Source organism: Monodon monoceros, unplaced genomic scaffold, assembly GCF_005190385.1.
Source record: "Monodon monoceros isolate NGI ecotype Baffin Bay Population unplaced genomic scaffold, NGI_Narwhal_1 Super_Scaffold_10, whole genome shotgun sequence".
In the NCBI taxonomy this organism is placed as follows: Eukaryota; Metazoa; Chordata; class Mammalia; order Artiodactyla; family Monodontidae; genus Monodon; species Monodon monoceros.
In genome coordinates, this window is record NW_021703766.1 from 3,871,419 (window position 1) to 3,894,978 (window position 23,560).

The 23,560-nt window shown below is 48.8% G+C and overlaps 2 protein-coding genes across 6 annotated transcripts in view; one reads left to right on the forward strand and one right to left on the reverse strand.

Annotated features, from left to right (window-relative positions):
• KIAA0513 (KIAA0513 ortholog) overlaps positions 1-6,535 on the reverse strand; it is a 59,209-nt gene extending 52,674 nt beyond the window's left edge. For both annotated transcript variants that reach the window (XM_029201050.1, XM_029201026.1), the window contains exon 1: positions 6,403-6,535. The gene's annotated coding sequence lies outside the window, so the exon portion shown is untranslated. The remainder of the gene's footprint in view (positions 1-6,402) is intronic.
• An 8,528-nt stretch (positions 6,536-15,063) lies between these two features.
• The window catches only part of ZDHHC7 (zinc finger DHHC-type containing 7), a 30,859-nt gene continuing 22,362 nt past the window's right edge, over positions 15,064-23,560 (forward strand). For 2 of the 4 annotated variants that reach the window (XM_029207955.1, XM_029207939.1), the window contains exon 1: positions 15,064-15,265. The gene's annotated coding sequence lies outside the window, so the exon portion shown is untranslated. The other 2 variants (XM_029207949.1, XM_029207964.1) reach the window with 2 other exon arrangements.

Consider the following 23,560-nt stretch of genomic DNA (forward strand, 5'->3'; position numbering starts at 1 on the left):
GTCTCCTTTTTCCCCAGCTCATTGGTCATTTTTGCTACTGGTGAGTCATCTTCTCTGACTCATGCCAGGCTGTGATGCAAAGGCCTCAGAGCACACCTGTCTGTGAAAGGCTGTCCCTGAGGAACACGGCCTGCACCCAGGCACAAGCTTGCGCATGTGGATTTGGTAAAGAGGAGAAAAAAACAATCCCCTTTTCTCTCTCTCTTTTTTTCCCCTCCGAATTTACCATTTTTTTCAGCTTTTGTTGGAGATTATCCCTACGGTGGGATGAGTCTTGGCCATTCGTCTTGCATCTTTTTTTTTCAGTCTTAACTGAATTTGTTACAATATTGCTTCTGTTTTGTTTTGGTTGTTTGGCCATGAGGCATGTGGGATCTCAGCTCCCCCACTAGGGATCAAACCCACACCCCCTGCATTGGAAGGCGAAGACTTAACCACTGAACCGCCAGGGAAGTCCCGTCATTTTGCATCTTTAGAGGCAGGAGAACATTTCTTGAATGAGCCCAGAAAGCCTGAGGGATGACAGATTTTCCTTCTGTGAGGTTCCTCCTCTGGGGCACAACATGGAGTCTCACCCGTGTGCCACACTGGGATCACGCTGCCTTTTGAGAGCTATGAAGATACCACCAAACTCAGGGGAGATGACATGTACACGCAGCTTTGGTACCTGGACTGAACCTGCCTGGAGCTGCGAGCCAGCTCTGCCCTTAAAAGCAGATGTGACGGAGGCCTCTGCCTCTCTGCGCCTCAGCTTTCTCACCTGTGAAACGGGGAGGGTAACAGCAGCTCCCCCATTAGTGTTCTTGTGAGGTTTAGTGACAACCCCCAGAGAGCACCCAGCACAGCAAATCCGAGCTGGAAAGACACCATCTCGATCCCCGGGGGAAACACACCATCAGCTGCCCCTCCCTCCTTCCTTCCCTGAGTCTCTGTACGCACCTCTTCATCAGGGCTAACCCTGAAGTTCAAGGAACCCGATCTAAAAAGTGCCCCATAAATACAAGCTCTTTCCCCACACTCTTCCCTGAAAGCCCCACATTTTACCGTTACAGACTCATTTCTTTTAAGCACCTCCCGTCTAAATATAAAACTCTTGGCTGAGGTGTTGTCATTAGCTCTTAGCACCTGGGAACAGACCAGCCTCTCAGGTGCCCACAGCAAGGGGTCTGAAAAGGCCGGAGGAAGGAGGAATGGAAAGCAGGGATGGGAGCCCAGCCCGTGGGGTGGGGCGGGGTGGAGGTGATACTTGGGGACAGTAAAGGACAGCAAGGTCTCTGCAAGGAGACAGAAGAAACTGGTGGAGATGGTGCCAGTGGGGAAGAGACTGGGAAGCTGGGGGGGGGGTAGGGGAAGCAGTGACAGAAACCACTTTTCACTGGACATCTTTCTGTATTATTTGAGTTTTGTACCGTCTGCATGTACGACCCAGCCAACAAAAAATGAAATAAGGGAGCGGGAGATATTGGGTATTTGGGTGAGACAGAGCCAGAAACAAAAAGGTCCTGAAGGCAAGGGACCAGTCGCGTTGGCTATCTTGCTGGCAGCCTGCCCTGCTCTCACCGCCCCCGCCCCCGGGCCCAAATCAGAAAAGTCTCTCTATGAACTCCTGCACGGCTCATCTTTAGAACATCAGCAATACTTTCTCAGGGTCAAAATCTGAGACACTGCAACTCAGAATTCTCCAGACCTTACTTAAAAGCCCCTCAGAATCACTGGAAAAGCCCAACAAAGGAAAAACGCGACTTCTCTGATGCTGTGGCCTCCGGCTTTGACCAGCTGTGCGAGGTCTGACCTGGGAACATCATGTCCGGCTGCACCGTTTATCTCACTGTCAGTGAGCCACTCCTCTACCACAAGGACGACGGGGTAAAGCAGAAGGCCAAGGGAGGAAGTCATCCCTCCAGGGCCCCTGAAGAGCCATCGGAGAAACCCGCATCCTAACCTGGGCCGGAGCCACGAGAAAGGCCTGGCCACTGGCGGATGGGGGTGGGGAGGAGAGGCCACCGGCTCTGCAATCAGTCAGCAGGTTGGTCGGGTCCTGCACGACCTCCGGCAAGTCACTCAACGGCTCAGACCCTCCCTCCCCTCACCTGGGACACACACAGATCACAAGCTGTTAGTTGCGAGTTGTAAGCATCACAAACGCTTGGGGCACAAACATCCAAAACCATGTCCTTAGCCTAAAAAATAACCCAGTCCCTCCTGCCAGTTCTTTCCTTTAAAAGGTCAATGGATCTCGAAGTTAGAAGGTGTTATGCATTGAATTGAACAATGAAAAGACGCTGAAGTCCGAAGCCCTGGAACCTGTGAATGGGACCTTATTTGGAAACAGGGTCTTTGCAGATGTAATTAGTTAAGATAAAGTCATTATGGAATAGGGTGGGCCCCAAATCCCATTTGACTGGTGTCCTTACAAGAAGAGAGGAGACAGAGGGACACACACAGAGGGAAGATAATGTGAAAACACACACACACACACACACACACACACACGCACACATATGCACGCACGCACGTGCGGAGAAGGCCATGTGACCACAGAGGCAGGAGTAGGAGTCATGCAGCTGCAAGCTGAGGAACAGAAAGAATGGCTGGAAACCCCCAGAGGCTGGGAGGGGGCCCCGAACAGACGCTCCCGCTGAGCCCCCAAGAAGGAACCAACCCTGCTGACACCTTGATTTTGGATGTCTTGCCTCCAGATCCGTAAGAGAATATCTATTGCTTTAAGGCCCCCAGTTTGTGGTACTTTGTTACAGCAGACCTAGGAGACTCATACAGAAAGGGATCTGGTTTTACTGTCTATCTAAGGCTTGAATTCTCTTGCCCGATGGTCAGCTAGCCAGCCTGTGGATGGCTGTCTCTAGTAAAAGACGACTAGTTTAGTATCTACCAATGCAGCAACCCCTCCCATCTTTGAAAAGGTCTGTCATAAAAATCATTCATTCAACAAATATTCATTGAGCACCTACTACGTGCCAGGCAGGCACGGTTTGGAGCACTGTTGATACAACGGTAAAACGGGGAGCAGACAATAAAAGCACTTACAAATAAGGCCATTTCTGATGTTTTGAAGAAAGTAGAACACCGTAACACCAGTGAGTGGGTTGGGGACCGGGATGAAATTATTTATATTGTTAGGGAAGGTCCCACTAAGCATGTGATACTGGACCAGCGACCTGAATGACAAGGAGTCAGCCACGGAGAATCTGGCCGGAGGAAGAGCCAGTGCAAGGACCTGAGGCAGAGCAAGCTAGACCTGGACAAAGCACAGAAAGAAAGAGGGACTTTTGTGAGAGAGTGAGAGAGGGTTAATTGATGAAGCTGGAGAAACAAGGAAGGTCAGTCAGTCCTCGTATAGTAGACCCAGGTAAGTAGTTTGCACCTGACCACAAGACTACTGAGAAGTCACTGGGGAGAGACATGATTTGATTCTTCGTTTTTAAAAGATCACTCTGACACATAAAGTTCTTATAACTGAAGTCTTTTTAAGTATAACTTTTGTCCTTTCATTCTTGGGATCTTGGACCCTCACAGAACAAGTCTAATAAATGACATTCCTGAATCATGGCTCCCAAGATTTCCAGGCTTACCAGCTCTAATTCATTCCCCACTGTAGCAATTTCCAGTAAATATGCTTGATGATTTTTTCTATGCCTTTCATTAAATGTGATGCCCGGAAAAGAACTCGATATTCTAAGCATGAAGTAGATGAGAACTTTCACCTTGGTCATTCCAGATCTACATGTCCATTGACGTGCCCCAAGATTGCCTTGGTTTTAATTCTGTTTTGTACCACTGACCTGCTGGAACACATCTCAGATAACCTCTGCTGGTGTCCTTCTTCAGATCTAGATGCTCAGATGGAGAAAACAGGATTCAAGATTTTTCTTCCCTAATGAGAACAGCTGTGCCCTCTTTAAAAAAAAAAAAGTGTCACCATAACGCAAACAATGCCATGCATAAAAAACTGGATAAAATAAACAAAAGTACTGGGCCAACTCCTCAGGTTTCACAACCACTGCATTTTTCTTCAGGGTGGAGGACAAGGAAAATGATTATGGTAAGTTTCCCTAGAATTGCTTTGGTCTCTTGCATCACATGGCTGAAGACACCTAGACTATTAGCAAATACTGAGCGCTTGGGCAAAAGACACCCCCTGCAATCATACTTCCCACTAGATTTCTCAAAGACTTAAACAAATCTGAGTAGGCGCAGGATCCCAAGCCTGGGATAGAGGGAAGTGGTGAAGAGAATCTACACCTGCGAGCCAAGCTGACTTAGCAGGTGGGGCAAGCGGTGGGAGAGGAGGATGCTGGGAAAGCCCTACGGCCCTGGGATGTGTGTGTAATCTGTCCTCATCCTTCCCACATCCCACTCGGCAGAGTGGTGACAGGCCACTGCATCTGGTGTCAGATAGCTAGGGTTAACGCTCTGCTTTGCCCCCTATTAGCTAAGTGACCTTGAGCAAGTCACTTAGCCTCAGTTTCCTCATCTGTGACATTTGTGAAGATCAATTAAGATTCTGTGTGAAAGACGTTTGCAAATTACTCCGTCCCATAAAAGTGAGGGATTATCATTGGCAAAAAGGATTTTCACCCCTCCCTTTGCATGTCATGAGGGTTGACTTTTCCTGACGTTTTCTCTTCCCAGGCTGCTTCTGATGGTTCTTTTAACTGGATTATTTTCTTTTTTGAGGGAGGATGGGGAGGCATGTAGCATGACTCATCCCACCCTAAACCCTTCCTAAAGACTATCCTAAAAGAAGTGCCCTCAGAGCCATCTAGGGTCACCCCAAAGCAATTTACCTTCAAAGAACCAAAGCTATTGTCATGCAAAAACAAGCACATCTAATACCTGTGGATACCCTCCACTCTCTGGAAATCCGACGCAAGTTATTTAAGGTTTGTGATTCACTCAGGTCACCGAGTAGCTTTTCATTGGCCTTAGTTTTTATGTTCTCAAGTAATATGAACTATGCTCACATTAACTCACACAGGCCATACAAAAGACAAACACTGCAAAAAACAAAACAAAACACAGGAATGTACTCCAGAACCAAATAAGAAGTTACTCTGCTCCTCGCTAAAGTGTCTATGCCTGAGTCCTTAGCCATCTTCATTTCCTTAATGGAAAAAAAGAATCTTATGAGTCAACTTTCTCATCGTGAGCTGATCTCAATAGCTGGTCGCCCTGTGTTTCAAATGCGTAAGCAGTCCTATTTCTGCACAAGGTGGAAATAAAAACCAGTGACAGCCCAAGGGAGAGATGGAACAATGGGAGAACATACACTTCCAAACAGAACCGTGAAAAGATGGGAAGAAGCGCTCACGTGTAATACAACTGGATTTTTTTTTTCTTTGCTTAATTTGGTGTTAAGCATCTTGGCTGCCCTGGTTTAGGGTGAGGGAGGGGGTGCCTCTCAGCAAATGAGCCCAAAACCTTAGCATTAGGTGACAATGGTCTGGAGGGCGGTCTGGCTACAGCAGCCTGGTCCCTGACAGCTGTTGGCTTGCCTCCAAATGCTGACTCGCCTCAGGGACAGCCTGCATGTCAAGCACCTCACCTGTGCCAGCTCAGAGGTGAGTTCCTGCCCAGTCTGCAGGCTGGCACCCTGGCCTCACACTTAAGCACAGTCACAGGAGCTGGCTGGTGCCCACTGCCAAACCCTCTTCCTCTTCCCAAATCCAATCAACGTACAACCCAGGGAAACCCAGACCCCACCAAGGGGCAACTCGCACCCAGCTCCAGAAAGACCGCATCCTGTCCTTTCCAAGCCCCTGGACGCTGGTGCAGGCCACTCTGAACCAGCTGTTCCAAACAGCCTGTAACACTGTGTCGGTAGTGCTGGCCCCTCTGCGAAGCTCCTCCTGCTTCCTGAGCCTGGGGAGGAGGGGGCCCTGGGAAGGCACAAGCTGAGCCCTTTCTCCTTGGCCCCCATGCCGCCCCCAGCTGCCACCCCAGGAGCAGAGGGACAGCAAACTTAAAATCCAACACACAGCACAACTTGGCAAATGTCTTTCCCATCCCGGTCCCACGCACCCCTCCCCAGCACGCCCTTCCAGGAGTCGAGGCAGGGCGGGGGGGGGGGGCGGGGGGGGGGGGGAAACCGGCTCCATCCCTAAGCCACCTGGCGACACCGTCAGCCACCGGGGAGCGGGGACACCTTGTCCAGCCCCCCCCCCCCCACACACACACACAGGTATCGCACTGCTCCTGACACGGTGGGCTCCTGCCCCGCCTTCCCATTTCCTGCAGAAACCCCAGAGGCCCTCGACCCCACCCCACGGTCCCTCACCCGCCGGTCCCTGGGCGCTCCAGCTGTCGCCCCTCGGAGAGCCCCCTCGCCGCCGGGAGAACCCGGCACGCCTTCCCCTCTCGGCCCCTGGCAGGGTCCCCTCTCACCGCGGCGGGGGCCGGCCGGCCGGCCGGGCAGACGAGGAGCGAGCGGGCGCCGTCGGGCTCGGGAATGCGGCCACTGCTCCGGCCCCAGAGCCGGGTCCTTCTGAGGCGCCGGCCAGCGCGAGCTGTCAGTCAGCTGGCCGCGCCCGCCCCCGCCCCCGCCCACCCCGCAACCCCCGGTCCCGTCTGCGCAGGCGCGGGGCGGCCCGGGAGCGGCGTCACGTGACGGGGCGGTGCAGCTGTCGGCGCCCGGCGCTCCCGAGGGTTTCGGTCCAAGTCCCGCGTCGTTCGGGCCTGGGGTCGCCCCTCGGCGGGAGGCCTCGTCCTGCGGCCCTGGCACGCTCGGGGACTTCCCGTTGTTCGCTCTAACAGGGTCCCGGCAGCCCCGTTTGCTGGATCTGCTCAAAACTAGGGTGTTCTCCCAGGCGGGGCAGAGCTGGGTGGGCGCAGGCCGCTATGCAAACAAATGAGTGGGTGATTTGGTGATTTTGGAGGGGGGAGCCCCGCCAGGGAGCCAGAAAGTATGGCCTGATAATGGTTGCTTGCCCGCCGTGGTATCCGCACCTTTAAAACAAGGATGCCCTTTGCCATTTCCTCCTCGCCTATTTCAGAGTTAGGGTGACGTCTTGACATTAACGAGCATACTTGTAAAACAAGTCAAGCGAGGATGTATGGAATAGAAGGGCAATTTGAGGCCGATTGATTTTTTGAAAGGGGGCTTCTTAAAAGCTGATGGATTCCACCTTCTGCTCTGAAACGTCTAGGCCAATCAGCATCTTTCCACCAGATACAATAAACACAATTTTCAGGCTGTCGGGTTTGGGTTTCTTCCACGTCTCTTCAATTCAAACAAACCAAAACCACAAAAGGTAAAAAATAAAAGTATCTCCTAGGGGAGCTTTTTCCGTTCTAGAGCAAGTACAGAAATGTAAACTGACACCCCCTCCCAGTAATTTTGCGGTTATGGCAAACTTGGTTCCAGCACCTAGCAAAACAGTGTGGGCTCTGACGCCTCAAATTCTCTAAAGGCATTTCCAGAGCTACACTGCAGAACTACAGTGCTCCTTCTGGGGTTGGCTGTATGACATAATAAAGCTCTACCTTTAAATGAATGCCCTGGTATCTGAACTAGGGCAGACTGTCAATTTCAGAAAACTGGGGGCTCTCTGAAGTCCCAGCAGTTAGGCAGAAGGAACTAAAGATCTGCCATGTAGGAGAAAAGATGACATATGGATTGATGATCAAGTGTCTTTCCTGTGCCCCAAGCATGGAGCTGCTGATCGCTGGGAAGTTGGCCTATTGAACTTAAAAGACTTTCTGGGAGGGAAGACTTCCCTGGCAGTCCAGTGATTAAGACTCCCTTCCCCACTGCAGGGGGCATGTGTTCGATTCCTGGTTGGGGAACTAAGATCCTGCATGCCCGTGTGGTGTGGCCAGAAAGTTAAGAAAAAACTTGTTGGGGGAAGTTAAAGGCACCAACGTGGAGGACAAAGCTGGAAGCTGTGCTTCCACAAGAGTTACGGGGCCTTCAGCACCACAGGTCCATTCCAGGTTTGCTTGACCAGCTCAGTGGAGCCATCATGTGCAAGAAACCGGATCTCTGGGTGTTTTAAGCTTGGTATGAATTCAGGAAGGGAAGCAGTGTAAGGTGGCATTCATTCCCTTATGTGGGCACTACAGATTGGTGGGCATGCCATTGGTCCCTGTGAGTTTCTGCCCTGCGTCCAGCAGAATACAAGCCCATCATGAAGACTTTATGGGATGGAGGAGGGTCATATCTGTGGCTAGAGGAAGTCCTCCCTTGGTTCAGCGAGTGAACCCAGGACCAGGCATGGGCTCTTGCAGCCTTGTTCTGACTCTGGATATACCAACTAGTCAAGAAAATTGGAAAATGTGAGTTTATTCAGGGTCGGATTCCATTTGGGGGAAATGTCATTTCTCCTCAAGAGATTCATATGGACCTTCTCTCTCCATACCACATAAAAGATATTCTGTACTTGCCAGAAAGTTGGAGAGAGGCAGATGACATGGCCATTTTATTTTTTTAAAAAAGTGGGGGGTAGTGAGTTCTGCAAACCACAGACAAGTGAACTTGACATTGGGCCTGGGAAGCATTCAGGCCAGATAACTCATGAAAAACATCTGTGACCCCTCAGAAGAGGAAGCACTGACGTCAAAGACCAAGTCATGCTGGCTTAAGCATGAGATTTCAAGCTATGAAATCTATAGACTCGTAATTCAAGGAAATATGATAGAAGTAGTGTATTTGCACCTGGAAGGTATATTTACCAAAATTCTTTCAGTAATAAGTGACAGAAATCCCGGCAAACTGGTTTTTCAAAAACTGAAAAGTTCTGGGGTTGGCCCAGCAGGATCCAGGGGCCAAGTGATGTCATCAGAACTTGGTCTCTCTCCCCTTCTTGACTGCTTCCCTCTGAGCTGGGCTTCATTCTCAGATCAGGTTCTTTTTATAGAGTGGTCTTGCAACAGGCTTATGTTCTCTCAACTCAGCAGCCCCTGTGGAAAAAAAGAATTTTCTCCTTCGGTATTTCCAGCAAACGTCTCAGGATTTGGTCTGAAAGGACCAGCAGCGCTCATGTGCTCATGCCCTTAAACCAACAGCTGAGGCCAGGTGTTGGGGATTGGCCCCACCTAACTACTGGGTGGAGAGGAAGGGAAGGGTGGGTGCCCATGGGAAACTGAGGTTCTCTTGCCAGAAGAAGAGGGGTGGATTTGGGTCAGGCAACGGAAAGCAACAGGGGCTTCCCTGGTGGCGCAGTGGTTAAGAATCCGGCTGCCAATGCAGGGGACAGGGGTTCGAGCCCTGGTCCGGGAAGATCCCACGTGCAGCGGAGCAACTAAGCCCGTGTGCCACAACTACTGAGCCTGTGTGCCACAATTACTGAAGCCCACGTACCTAGAGCCCGTGCTCCGCAACCAGAGAAGCCACCGCAATGAGAAGCCTGCGCACCGCAACGAAGAGTCGTCCCCACTCGCCGCAACTAGAGAAAGCCCGCGCACAGCAACAAAGACCCAGCGCAGCCAAAAATAAATAAATAAATAAATTTATTAAAAAAAAAAAAGGGGAAAGCAACAGATATCCGGAACCAAGCATTTGCTAAGATATCTTGTGATATTGTATAATGAGCATGAAGAAAAGGTGGGAGAAATGGTATATTCATTTGATGGGTGAATCAATATTCAAAATACTTTGATTAGAGGATGAATCCAAAAAAGAACTATACAGGATAAAGCAGGCAATGTGGCTTCTCCACTTTTCTATCTGTTTAATTAGTCTCTGAGCTCCACGACAGGTAGGAACTTTGGTTTTGCTCACCCCCGTGTCTGCAGCACTTAACATGGTTCCGAGAGTAGGCGATTAAATATTTGTTGAATGAACCAACATAGGTTTAAGATAAGGATCTGGGGGGTGGAAGTGGAGGAAAAGAAGAGGACTGAGTTGTTGGAGCCAGAGCACAAGTGGGCAGGGACTTGCTTCCAGGCAACTTGGTGGATCAGGTCCTGGTAGGAGGAGCTGGGGATCACATCCCAGGTGAGCCCTCAGGACTTGGTATAGAGCTGCTATGTATAGCGCATGGCCTCTGGCTCCTTAGAGAGTGAGAATGTTATGGTATAAAGAGCAGGATCTTCAGAGCTGGACAGAATGAGGTCTGCAGGCTAGCTGTGCTCTGCTTCTTTGGGGCGATCACTTAACTCTGAGCCTGTTTTCTCAGCTGTACAAAGAGATCGTACCAGTTTCACAGACATGAGGATGAAGAGAGTCTATGAGGCAGTGAGGCTCCTCTCCTAGCTGTACGACCTTCAGCACACTCCTTAAACTCATTGGGCCTGTTTCTTCGTCTGAAAAAGGGGCCAACCATGGCATGTTCATTCATTCATTCAATGCATATTTATTGAGTCGCTGCATTTTGACAGTGAACGAGACCAACAAAATCCCTGCCTTTCACGAGGCTTGCATTGCAGTGAGGGATAAACAATGGCATAACTAAGTGACAGAGGATGTTAGCTGACTTGTGACCAGGAGCAAAGCAGGGAGGGGGAAGTGAACTGTTGCAGGAATGGGAGAGAGGGAGAATTTTTCAATAGGCTGCCGGGGAGGAAGATGTGCTCCGAGTCAAGTCCTGAAGGGCATGAGAGAGCAGGCTTGGGACATCCAGGGGACACAGAGCCCCGAGCACAGGCCTGCTGCCGCAGCAGGCTTTACCCACAGCTGGAGGTGAGGTGGCCCAGTGAAAAAGAATTCAGGAACATATCATACCACTTTGGGTTTTTGGACTTCCTGGGCCTTGTTCAACACCATGGGTTTTGGAGTTTCAACCTTCTGGCTTCCTGATGCAGTCAACATCACGATCTCAGTGGAAAAAGTAAGAAACCACCCAAACTCCCTTCTGAAGAAACTTCTGATTTTCCACTGTACAACGAACCGTTGGAAGTCTCTCTCTCTCTTTCTCCCACTGTTTACTTAAGGTACAGCATACAAATCATAAATGTACGTGGCTGAATTTGTACCAAGTGAACACTCATACAACCAGCACCCAGGTCAAGAAATAGAATATAACTGGCACCCTAGCATCCCCACCTCAGTGGTCTTCACTGCCCTGCCCTGTCTTCCTACACCAAAGATCAGTTTTGCCCAAGTTTGAGCTTTTTATTAATAAAATTATACAGTATGTACTCTTTCATGTCTTGCTTCTTTTATTCAGCATCCTATGTGTGAGATTTATTTGTATTGTTGTATGTAGTGTGTACTTTCATTCTGTACCGTATTTCACTGTATACGTTTACCACGATTCATTCGTTCTAGCCCCAAACTACAAACAACCTAAACATCTCTGAAAAACACTGTACCGCGTATTGTGGGAACATTCTAGCACAAGTCTTTTGGTCCACCTTCAGCAGGTACTCCTAACAGCTGCCCTGGGCGGTTTAATCACCACATTCCTACCCCCAGCGGTGAAGTGTATGGAAGTCCCAGTTTCTCTACGTGTTTGCCAGCACTTGTTTTTTCACGTTAGCCGTTCTAGTGGGTGTGTAAATACGATTTCATTGTGGTTTAAGTTTGCATTTCCCTGATGACTAATGAAAGTGAGCATTTTTTCATGTTTTGGATATTCTTTTGTGAAGTACCTGTGCTTTGCCAATTGTTCTACTGGGTTGTCTCATTTATTTTTAATCTTTATGTATTTAAAAATGGACACATGGTTTACAAGCTTAACAAGTTACAGACCTATTCCTTGTATATTTTTCCAGGGATATTCTTTTTTACACAAATACAGTTTTACACAATGGACTTAATATACCTCAGAGGCCACTGCACACCACAGCATTCCATCTGTATGTATAACATACTTTATTTAATATACTGATGGCATACAGGGCGATGCAGCTTTTTGCTTCTACAAACATCCTACTGTAGATACTGAAGTGCAAACATCTTTGTGTACATGGGTGAGTCCACCTGTAGGATAAATTCCTGAGTGGGACTGCTGGATCAAAGGGTGCGTACACTTAGATTTTTGTGATTCACATTTGCTATCTTGCTCTGCGAAGAGCTGAATAAATTGACAATGGCACCAATTTGGGCTGCCTTGCCAACAGAGGATCACCAAACTTTCATCTTTGCCAAGTCACTAGGTGAAAAATGCGGTCTCTTGGTACTTTAAATTTGCATTCATTCCTTTTACTTTGAATGAGGCTGAGGATCTTTCCACGTGGTTGAACAGAAGCTCCACTTTAAAAGAACTATTTCCTGGGATGAGTGGTTAGCTGTAAACTAGCTCCTGATGGGTAAACAGAACTAATCCTGAAGATGGGATGTTTCCCATCCTTGCAAGGGCCTCCAATGTTAGGTTTTTGGTTCTATGGGCCTTATGAAATCAAGGTGAGGCAAAAAACTGTGTTGAACCACAGTCTCAGAACGGGAAGAAACCTTAGAAATCAAGTCTGAGCTCATATTTTAGAGATTAAAAAAAAAAAAAAAGCTGAGGTTTGGAGAGGGGAAATGACTTGCAGAAGACCACATATCAAGTCTGTTGAGAAAGAGATGAAAATCCTTAAAAGAGTTAAATTGTTTTTGTCAACTGCTCTCATCCCTGTTAAATATTTTAATGAATGATTTTACTGTGCTATTTCCTTTAGCAACAATGCAATTTTAAAGTCACAATAAACAAGCCTATACAAGTGTGGGGACAGGGGAGAATTATGAGTCTTTTTGTGAAAGACTTTGAAATGGGTCAAAAAAAAATTATTGGGTGCCTTCAACGGACAACTAGGTGTTGTCATGCACACCCTTGGGTTATGTGGTTCTATGGATTTTTTTCTTTGCTTTAAGCTATTTATAACTCTATAGGTTTTGGAGAATCGAAAGCAATCCAAGTGATTCTGTTACCAAGGCTGTTGCCCCAGAATCATATCCCTGACCCTCCCTCGAATGGAAACCAATTATTCTTATCTAAGTTTCAGGAGGAAGATGCAAAGAGAAAAAAAATAAGAACTGGTTAGAACCAACCAGGCCCAAGATGGCCGAAGATTTGACTTCCAGTAGACCTTGAGCCTCATTATACTCTGACTGTAATATATTAGCATATGTTAAATGACACACCCACCAGGGCCAGGAAGTTGACGATTGCCATGACAACAACCAGAAAAGCCCATACAAGGACTGAAAAGGAGAGTTGCCACAGTTCAAGGTCCAAACCGCACCCCTGTTCTCCAGTAAGTCAGGAATATTCCTCCCACTCCTTCCAATTCCCTCCTTTTAACCTCGACCTGCCAATATATTCGGTGGCTCCCCCTGAATTGGGTGGAGAAGTCGATTTGCGAACTAGATGCCCCCTTTCCATTCTTTGGCCACTAAATACAGCTGGTACTGTTCCAGTCTCAGCACTGGTTTCATCGTTGTCTGTGCGAATCTGATCGGAAAAAGACAAGAGGTCTCGGCTGGGGCTAGGACGCCGGCGCAGGTCCAGTTGACCAACTTGGTAACAATTTTTGTCCACCGACATCAGACATACAAATGAATCTTGTCTGCTAGAAGTTCAATTGACTTCCCCATTGTAGAAGAAGCCAGAAGCAGCTACTAAGCAAATTCACTGCAGCCTTCCTCACTGCACACATGTGCCTGCCTTTCGGACTCATCTCTGAACCACATGTATCACCTTACCTACTTCCTCATGAATCAGTGAGTTAAATTAAATCTCTGACATGTGTTTATATTTGTATGACAGTCATGATTTAAGCATTTCTTTTTTTTTTTTTTAAAGATACTCTTTTGGGGGGAGGGATAAATTAGGAGGTTGGGATTAACATACACACTACTATATATAAAACAGATAACCAACAAGGACCTACTGTACAGCACAAGGAACTATACTCAATATTTTGTAATAACCTATAAGGGCAAAGAATCTGAAAAAGAATAGATACATATGTATATATATGTATAACTGAAATCACTGTGCTGTACACCTGAAACTAACACGATATTGTAAATCAACTATACTGCAATTTAAAAAAAAGATACTCTTATTTTGCTCAAAGCAAGTATATCTTAAGCATAGCAGGCACTTGTCTTGATGTTCTCCAAAGACAATCATCCTTTCTTTCAGCCTATGCAAAAAGAATTGACCACGGATTGGAGGCCTACCCCACTTTTCTTCCTCGTGGGAATAAACAGACCAGGAGATAGGAAGCTCAGGGAGGGCTGACTGAATGCACAGCCCCATTGTGAATGCAGAGGTACAGTAACAAAATTTTAAGCTTTCAAAGTTCAAATCCTGATGATTAATGCACCCCTTACTTCCAAAAGCTGGGCTGGATAAGCGTTTCTGGGAGTACGAACGGTAAATTGTGAAAAGGTGGCTTGCAGGCAGTGGGAGTCTGATAGATCCCGCAGCTGCAATGACTGTTTCTAATCAATCTTACAAGTTAGTGGGTACTTAAAGAGTTTAATAACAAACACTGAGCGCCTACTTCCCAGCCCTGCGGAAATTGTCCCAAATATTGTAGGAAATACCACTCCCCCCCCCAAAAAAAACAAACAAAACCCAACCACGTTTCCACCTTCAAAAACCTTAGGACTTAGCATCTGGAAGGAATCGCTGGGATGCCACGGTTTCCAGGTCGCTCAGAGGGGAACCAGACTCAGCGAATCAGGAGTCGCGCATCCAATGGCGCTTCCCCTACTCCCCACGTGCTTTCTGGCTCCGTCGTTCCCACTCGCGCTTCTCCATTAACCCGTGTTCCGTCCTCGCACGCCGTACAGGTCACACCTAACGCTGGCTCAGAAGGGCCACCGCGGGCTCAGTAAACCCGGGCAGGAACTCCTCCCCGAGTCAAAAAGCCTAGCCGCGCGGCTTGGACCTTGCGGTAGCACGTAGCCCTCATCCTTTCTCTTCCGGACCTCAGTTTGAATGGGTCCCTTTATTTTAGCGAGGGGACCTTGCGACTAAGAGTCGCCTTTCTCTGGGAAATGTCAGTCTTTAAGGTCCTCTGTCCCAGAGGGATCCCGGTCGCTGAGTCCCAGCAAACCACCTCAAGCTCCCTTCTCCGCTGCCGGGAGCGGCGCGACCGGAACTGCGCAAACGCGGCGCCGCTGACCACGCGAGGTTCACTTCCGGGGGTCGTGCCGCCAAGCTCTGCAGGTTGGGCTCTGTCTCTCGTGTCCGCTCGGAGGCCGCCTCCCTCCGACCGGCCCGGCGGGACCGAGCCGAGCCGCGGGGCCCCCTCCGGCCCGGCCATGAGTGCGGCCGCATGATGCGTCCCTGCCTTGGCCGCAGCAGTCGCCGCCGCCGCCGCCGCAGGCCGGGAGGAGCCGCAGCGCCGGGCGACCCCGCCCGGGCCTCGGGTGAGTGCGGTGGGCCGGGGCGGGCTGCTCGCGCCCGGGTCTCCCGGCCACTCCAGGCCCCCGTCCGCCAGCCCCGAGCCCCCTGCTCCCTTTCCTCCACCCCACCCCGCACCTACCTCCTTCCCGAGTTCCTCGGGGCACCTCTGTGCCAGCTCGTGACTTCTCTTCCAGGTGTCTCCTTGTCATTCCTTAGTGCATCTTTCGGGGTAGGGCCCGAATTGCAGCCCCAGCTTTTTGCCTGACCTTGGGTGTGACACTCAGGGCTCCGAGCCGCGGTTTTCTCCTTTAATAACTAATAACGGGGTTGTCGTTGGAGTCAGAAGAGTGGCAGTAAATCCTGTGTAAGCTGTAAGGAGTAGTTTATAGGCATGCATTACAGTGGGCTTCCTCTGACGTCGCCCATGGCTTCTCGAATGAATGCTCCAGTTCTTCCCTCCCTTGTAAGTTTTAATTTTTCTTTTTTATTCTTTGCCCACCTTCTTCCTTATCTTCCCTTCCCCTGCCAATGATCTTTGGGGGATTGCCTGCCAGGGCACCTGGGACAGTCAGGTCAGCCTTCAGGGCAATGTTTGCATCTTTTCTTGCTGTCGTCAAGGCTCATCTCTCCTGAGGCGTCATTGCTGCCTGAAACTAAGTTTCTTTTCGCTGTTAGATGGACACACTTTATTGGCTTATGGGTAACCAGTTTTTTTTTTTGGGGGGGGGATGTTAAGAACTGTTGAGGTAGCTGCTTTGTAGCTTCTTTTACTGACCACGTGGTGTAAAGGGCTGTCCAAGCAATGCTACAGTGTTTAATGTTTGCAGTCTGCTTAGTGTTTGTACTTAATGTACATAGATTTATCTGTCTTACTACTGCTGTCTCAAATGGTCTAGAAATCTGGGCCAATGTATATTTCTTCTTAGACTCTTCACCTTAAAGATGATGAATTTAATCTGTTGATACTTTCACAGATTTTATTGGCTTAAAGTCACCTTTTTAAAAGTCAGATTTAATCTTTTTGATTCTGTCTTAACAAGGTTTACTTATCTGAAGTCACCTTTTTAGAAAGTCACCTTGGGGACTTCCCTGGTGGCTCAGTGGTTAAGAATCCGCCTGCCAATGCAGGGGACACGGGTTCGAGCCCTGGTCTGGGAAGATCCCACATGCCACGGGGCAACTAAGCCCGTGGGCCACAACTACTGAGGCTGTGCTCCAGAGCCCGCAAGCCACACCTACTGAGCCTGCGAGCCACAACTACTGAAGCCCACACGCCTAGAGCCCATGCTCCGCAACAAGAGAAGCCACCGCAGTGAGAAGTCTGCGCCCCACAACGAAGTGTAGCCCCCGCTCGCCACAACTAGAGAAAGCCCGCGCCGTAAATTTGCTTCTTAGGAAGTCAGAATACTTTTTTTTAAAAATATTTATTTATTTTGGCTGTGCTGGGTCTTAGTTGCGGCATGCGGGATCTTCGTTGCAGCATGCAAACTTAGTTACGGCATGCGAACTCTTAGTTGCGGCATGTGGGATCTAGTTCCCTGCCAGGGATCAAACCCAAGCCCCTTGCATTGGGGGCGCGGAGTCTTAGCCATTGGACCACCAGGGAAGCCCCAGAATACTTGATTAAAGAGAAAGGCTCTTGGGATATTTGAAAAACGGAATGGAACAGATGTCTTAAATTGCACCTCTTAAAGTTTCTGGTAAATAGAAGGGTCGAGTGACTGACATTATTTGGGTTGTGTGCTTTTAGGAGTGAGGCTGGTAGGTGGGCTTTTCAGTTGTGAGGTGGAGGAGCATGAGACTATTTGATAGTAATTTCCTAAATAATTCATAAATCAACAACTGGAACTTTTTTTTTTTTTTTTTTTTTTTTTTGCGGTACGCGGGCCTCTCACTGTTGTGGCCTTTCGCATTGCGGAATACAGGCTCTGGACGCGCAGGCTCAGCGGCCATGGCTCATGGGCCCAGCCGCTCCGCGGCATGTGGGATCTTCCCGGACCGGGGCACGAACCCGTGTCCCCTGCATCGGCAGTCGGACTCTCCACCACTGCACCACCAGGGAAGCCCAACAACTGGAACTCTCTATGCACACATCTCACGTCAAAGCAAAGTGGGTAGAGATGTATACAGAAGTTTTCTTTTGTTATTTTTTATTTTTTATTATTTTTTTTTACCAATGACTCAGAGCCTGCCTCAATTACAATGAGTGAATTGGGAATTTTCAGCCTTGCTAATCAATGCACTATGAAAGCAGAAATCCTCTTCTAGAAAGGACAAATATTAGCATGAATAGAGTGACCCTCTCAGCGACAGAGAGAAAGTACTGAAAGGAACTTTGTATAAGAACAGTCTTGAGCCAGTCAAAAGTCTGGACATGCTTTTACATTCTTTCTGAAACTTACCTGCAAGGCTTGGACCCTTTGGTGACATAAATCACATAATCTTTGTTAATGTGAGGCAATGGAACGAGCAGTAAGTTCACATGTGAAGTTAATGCTTGGGATGAACTGAGAAGTAGTTTTCCTGATGATTCCAGAATTTCCCTGCTCCAATCCATGCTGAGCAGCTCTACAAGATAGTTTTCTTAAAGCAGCTTTTTGGGGGTATGTTTCTTAAAAGTAATGTTTTAATTACAGAGGTAATACATGCTTGTTTTGTTAAAAAAAAAAAAAAAAAGGAAGTTCGAACACTAGAGCAGAGCATAAAGTATAGAATCTAAACACTCACTCTTGCTCCCTTTTGTCCCCAAAGCCAGTTTCCAGGGTCAGGTTAGCAACTTGTGTGTGACCCTTCAGCTGTAGCACCTGAGAAGAGTTTGGGCCACCTGCAGAGTTGGTCAACTACAAAGTTGAGAGGGAACAGTCCACACAAGACCACCGTCACTTCTGACACCAGTTGCAAGTCTGGGGGTTCGCCAAGCCACCCTCAGGTTCGATTACTAGCTAGAAGGCCTCACGAACTCACTGAAAGCTGTTGTGCTCAGAGTTATGGTTTATTAAAGTCAGCCAGGTGAAGCGGCTCTCAGGACAGAATCTGGGGCTGTACCAGACATGGAGCTTCCATTGTCCTCTCCCCAAGGAGCTGGAACGTAACTGGCGTTGACACGAGACACTGTGCACTGGGTATTGCCAACCAGGGATGCTCACCTGAGCCTTGGTGTTTGGAGTCTTTATTGGGCTTCTGTGACATGGGCATAAATGATTGATTGATTGACCGCCCACAAGGTTGATCTCAGTTTCCAGGTCAACTGATACTGCGTGACCCAGAGCCCCACCCTAAATCATGTTGGTCTTTCTGATGTGGCCAGTCCCCACCCTAAATCAGATTGTCAGCCGATGATAAAGCCCAGACCTTCATTTGAGCATGATTAAATTCTTTATTACACAGCATCCTTCCTTCATTCATGGTACCTTCCTTAAAAATATACTTTTTAAAAAGAGATGCAGACTCACAGCTATAAAACAAACCAGTGGTTACCAGTGGGGAGAGGGAAGGGGAGGGGCAAGATAGGGGTGGGGGATTAAGAGGTACAAACCATCATTAATAAATATGCTCCAAGGATATATTGTAAAACTCAGGGAATACAGCCAGTTTTTTTATTTTTTAATTTTTTTATTTATTTGCTTTGTTGCACTGGGTCTCAGTTGTGGCAGGCGGGCTTCTTAGTTGCAGCTCGTTGGCTCTTTAGTTGCAGCATGTGGGCTCCTCAGTTGTGGCAGGCAGGCTCCTTAGTTGTGGCTCCAGGGCTCCTTAGTTACAGCATAAATGGAATATAACCTTGAAAAATTGTGAATGTCATACACCTGAAACTTATATATTGTAAATCAACTATACCTCACTTAAAATTATATATATATGTGTATATATATTATATATACACACACACTTTTTTTGCTTTACCATTGACAGAGGACTCTCCCTTATAGATCATAGAGCAGAGGCTGCTGGGAGAGTTCTCTCAACTTTGACTCCATTCCAGCTGAGATATCTCTGAATGCCCTTCAGTCTTTTTCTTCCCCTTGCCTCTGAGGAGAAAACGCCTCCTTTCCAGTTTAACATGTGTCTGTACTTTGGTCTGCCTGTTAGGGGACGGCATTTAGTCACTTACTCTCATTTGCCTCTGATTTTTTTTCTCTTTCACTCACTTCTTTGCCTCTGTCTACAGACGTATTCTTGTTTTGCTTACTAGTTCATTCTATTCTTGAAAAACCTCTAGTAGAATTTTAATAATTGTCTGATAAATCCAGGCTCTTCATGGGGCCAAGATAATGCCTTATATTGGTACAGCACCTCACAGTTTTGAAAACACCCTGCAGTGGTTTGTACATAGTGGGTTCGTGGTAAATAGGCAGAGAGCAAGAGTCTTCTAATTGGAGGAAACAGCGGGAGCAGAAGCACAGAGGTGTGAACAGGCCCGGCAGGGGAAGCAGGATGAACGCTGTGTGGAAGAGCCTGGAAGGGCAGGGGAGCCAGATTCAGTGGCGCCTTGAATGCCATGGTCCCAAGGTTTGGCGCCTCTGTTGGTTAGGGTTCTACAGAGGTACAGCCAGAGGTGAGGGTGCCTAAGCTTGGGTTGTGAGAAAGGTGGGAAGGGAAGGGTCAGAGCTGTAAGCAGGAAGCGTGGGCAGCATGTAGGAATGAGGGAAGAAGAGGCCTTGTGTCCAGAGGTTAAAAGGCGCTTAGTAGTGCTTCCCTGGTGGCGAAGTGGTTGAGAATCTGCCTGCTAATGCAGGGGACACGGGTTTGAGCCCTGGTCTGGGAGGATCCCACATGCCGCAGAGCAACTGGGCCCGTGAGCCACAACTACTGAGCCTGCGCGTTTGGAGCCTGTGCTCCGCAACAGGAGAGGCCACGACAGTGAGAGGCCCGCACACTGCGATGAAGAGTGGACCCCGCTTGCCGCAACTGGAGAAAGCCCTTGCAGAGAAATGAAGACCCAACACAGCCAAAAATAAAAATAAATAAATTAAAAGAAGGCTCAACATTAAAAAAAAAAAAAAAAGGTGCTTAGTAAATACTGGCTGTGTGAGGAGTGTTATCAGTAAATGGAAGGAGAGGCCGGCTCTGTGTTAAGCTGGTGGTTTGGGTCATTCTGGGACAGGGCGCAGTGCGTTTGCAGACCTAGTAATAAGCCGGGGCAGGCAGGGTAGAGAAGCTTCTAGTTTCTCTTGAGACAGGCTCTTGCAGTATTTCTGGTCGGAACGTTTTGAATTCTTAGCGGTCCGTATTTCCCAGATTCAGTGGCCACGTTACGGAACATGTTTTCTGAAACCAAGTGCTCAGGGAGGTGGCGTGTTTTCATGGAAGAGCGTGGGCTTTGGAGTCAGAACAGCCCCGACTCCACGCTTTGCTGGCCGTGAGCTTGGGCAGGGTACTGCCGCTCGAAGGCGCAATTTCCTCATCCCTCAGCGAGCACCTTGTTTTTAGGGTAGTGGCGGGGTTCACCGTCATGATGTATACAAAGGTCCTGACACATGGCAGATGTTCAGCAACTGGCCTGTCCTTTCACATTCCAGTATCTTACATTGTCGTTAACTTGCATCTGAGAGCTAGGTTCACTGTGAGCAGGTCAGATGGGCCTCGTGTTGCAGGTCTGGGCAAGTCTGATGTTACAAAAGTTCATTTCCTATTAAAGAAACCCCATTTAGGAAGATAAGGAAAGAGGCGGGGATTCACCAGCTTGGTTCAGGCTCAGCTTTTCCCTGGGACGGGACACTTGAAGGGTTTGGGGACTCTGGGGTTCTTTTTGTCTCTGGCTTTGGAATTCTTCAGGGTTTAGTTACCATGTTGGGATTTTTAAAAATAGCTCCTCCGTTTGACTTTCAGGCTGTGGCTCTGGTATGGGGATAAAGGTGGAAGCTTTGGTATTTGTGTACACGTGCCTTTGATGCTGCCTCGTGCAGCCTGTGTGCTCCCAGTGACACACCCAGAAAAAGCCCTGCCAGCGTGGGTCTCTCTCCTTCCTCCCCTTCTCCCTCTCCCCCCTTAACCCGTCCACGTTTCTCCCCCTTCGGCTCCCCGGACCGTCTGACCCCATCCCATCCCACCCCACCCCAGGCCTCCCACTTTGACTCTCTTTCTTACTCCTTTCCGGTTCCTGTGGGGTTTGTTTTTGCTTTTCCTTCTCTCACTCAACAAGGGTTTGCGGAGTTCGGGGTGTGCTGGGGATATTACGAGAACATTCTGTTGCGGTGATGACAGAGGAACGAGACAGCCCGGGTGGGAGGAGAGGTAAGAGGTGCGGTCCACAGGCTCTGGGCCAGGTAGGGCTGTGTAGCCACAGGGTGGCCTTTGGGTTTTATTCTAACCGCAGAGGCAGCAGTTGGCTGGTTTTAATAGGTAAGGGAGTGGCAGGACCCGACTTATACCTGTAAAAACTGGGCCTGGGTGCTGATCGGGGAGTGGGTTATGGGTGCACAGAGGCAGTGAGTGTGGAAGCGGAGCGCTGGTTTGTGCTGCCCAGGCGGGGCAGCCTTGATCTGGGTCGGTGCTGGAGGTCCAGCCCACGGACCTGCTGACGGGTTAGGTGTGGGGAGGTTGGGCAAAGAGTGGAATGAAGGGTGTGTCCTGGTTTTTGACCTTGGCAACTAGATGGTGGTGCCATTTATAGAGACGAGAAGGTAGGGTCAGGAGCTTTTGGTGGGTGGAGGGGTTTCTGCTTTGACCCTCCCGTGGAGTTGTTGAGTAACTGGACTGGAGACACCCAGTAACGCATTATTCGTTTGGGAGTTTCCCACGGGCATCTTTTCTAACTACATGGGACTGAGATCCCGTGAGATTATTTAGAGAGCATGTAGCTAAAGAGGACAACCCAGGACCCAGCCCAGGCACCACCACAGTTCGATGTCTGTGGAGGAGAAGGACCTGGCAGGAGGCTGAAGAGTGGCTGCCGGGATGGAGAAAAGCCCAGTGTCGTCCCCTCCCCACCCCCGTGAGATTGGCTTTCCTCTCCCAGAGCCTTGGCTCCTTGTGTGTTTCTCAGTTCGCCCTGTTTTGTTTTAGTTTGAAAGACCTTTCTGGAAAGGTTACATACGTTTACTGTTCACAGTGTGGACAGTGTGCCAGCACATTATTGAGACCTGGCTTTTGTTCACTTAATATTCCATTGGTTTTTTCCCTTAAAGGTTAATATTCTGTTCTTCAAATTCAGTAATTTGAGAAGAAAATACTGGTTCATGTGGCATACATTACTGGTCTGGTTTGAAAGCACAAACTAAATCTTTCATGACTGCAGATTGATGGAAAGAACATACAAGAACATAATTGCAGTGGCACTGAATGCACTGAATGCACTGGAGCCAAGGCACTGGGGTAGGCTGTCTGAATGCTCCATTCTTTTTTTTTTTTTTTTTTTTTGCGGTACGCGGGCCTCTCACTGTTGTGGCCTCTCCCGTTGCGGAGCACAGGCTCCGGACGCGCAGGCTCAGCGGCCATGGCTCACGGGCCCAGCCGCTCCGCGGCATGTGGGATCTTCCCGGACCGGGGCACGAACCTGTGTCCCCTGCATCGGCAGGCGGACTCTCAACCACTGCACCACCAGGGAAGCCCTGAATGCTCCATTCTTTTACCAAGTTCAGTGAGGAGTCTGCCTCTCTCTGTAGTCTTCCCGACCTAACTCAGGCCCCGTCCTAGCTCACTGATCACCCCGGTTGGGGATGTGCGTGGGACGGAAGTGTTGTCCTTCTCCCTTCTGCTCTGTGGAGCAGCCTGTTTGCGGGGCCACTTGTGAGATCATACTGTTATCCTGGATGACACCTCCTCTGAGTTCTTGTTTTTTTTTTTTTTGCGGTACGCGGGCCTCTCACTGTTGTGGCCTCTCCCGTTGTGGAGCACAGGCTCCAGACGCGCAGGCTCAGCGGCCATGGCTCACGGGCCCAGCCGCTCCGCGGCATGTGGGATCCTCCCAGACCGGGGCACGAACCCGTGTCCCCTGCATCGGCAGGTGGACTCTCAACCACTGCGCCACCAGGGAAGCCCAAGAAAGTTGTTTTTTTTTTTAACTAAAAAAAAAAATATTTTTTTTCTCCTCTGAATTCTTAAAATTCCACCTTACAGGCTTATTTTTTGGTCATGATTATGTATCTTACATCATACTAAGTTGAGAGAATATCAAGAAATTGAAGGAATGAAATTTAGACTAAATGATGACAAATGTACCATTGAAGAGGATAAATCACACACACACACACACACACACACACACACACGCACGCACGCACGCACACACACACACACCCTCTGCCGACCTGGCTCCCTTGCACATCCTCCAGGCCTCAGGACCTCCAGTCCCTGCAGTTTCCTGTCACCTGGCTTCGCAG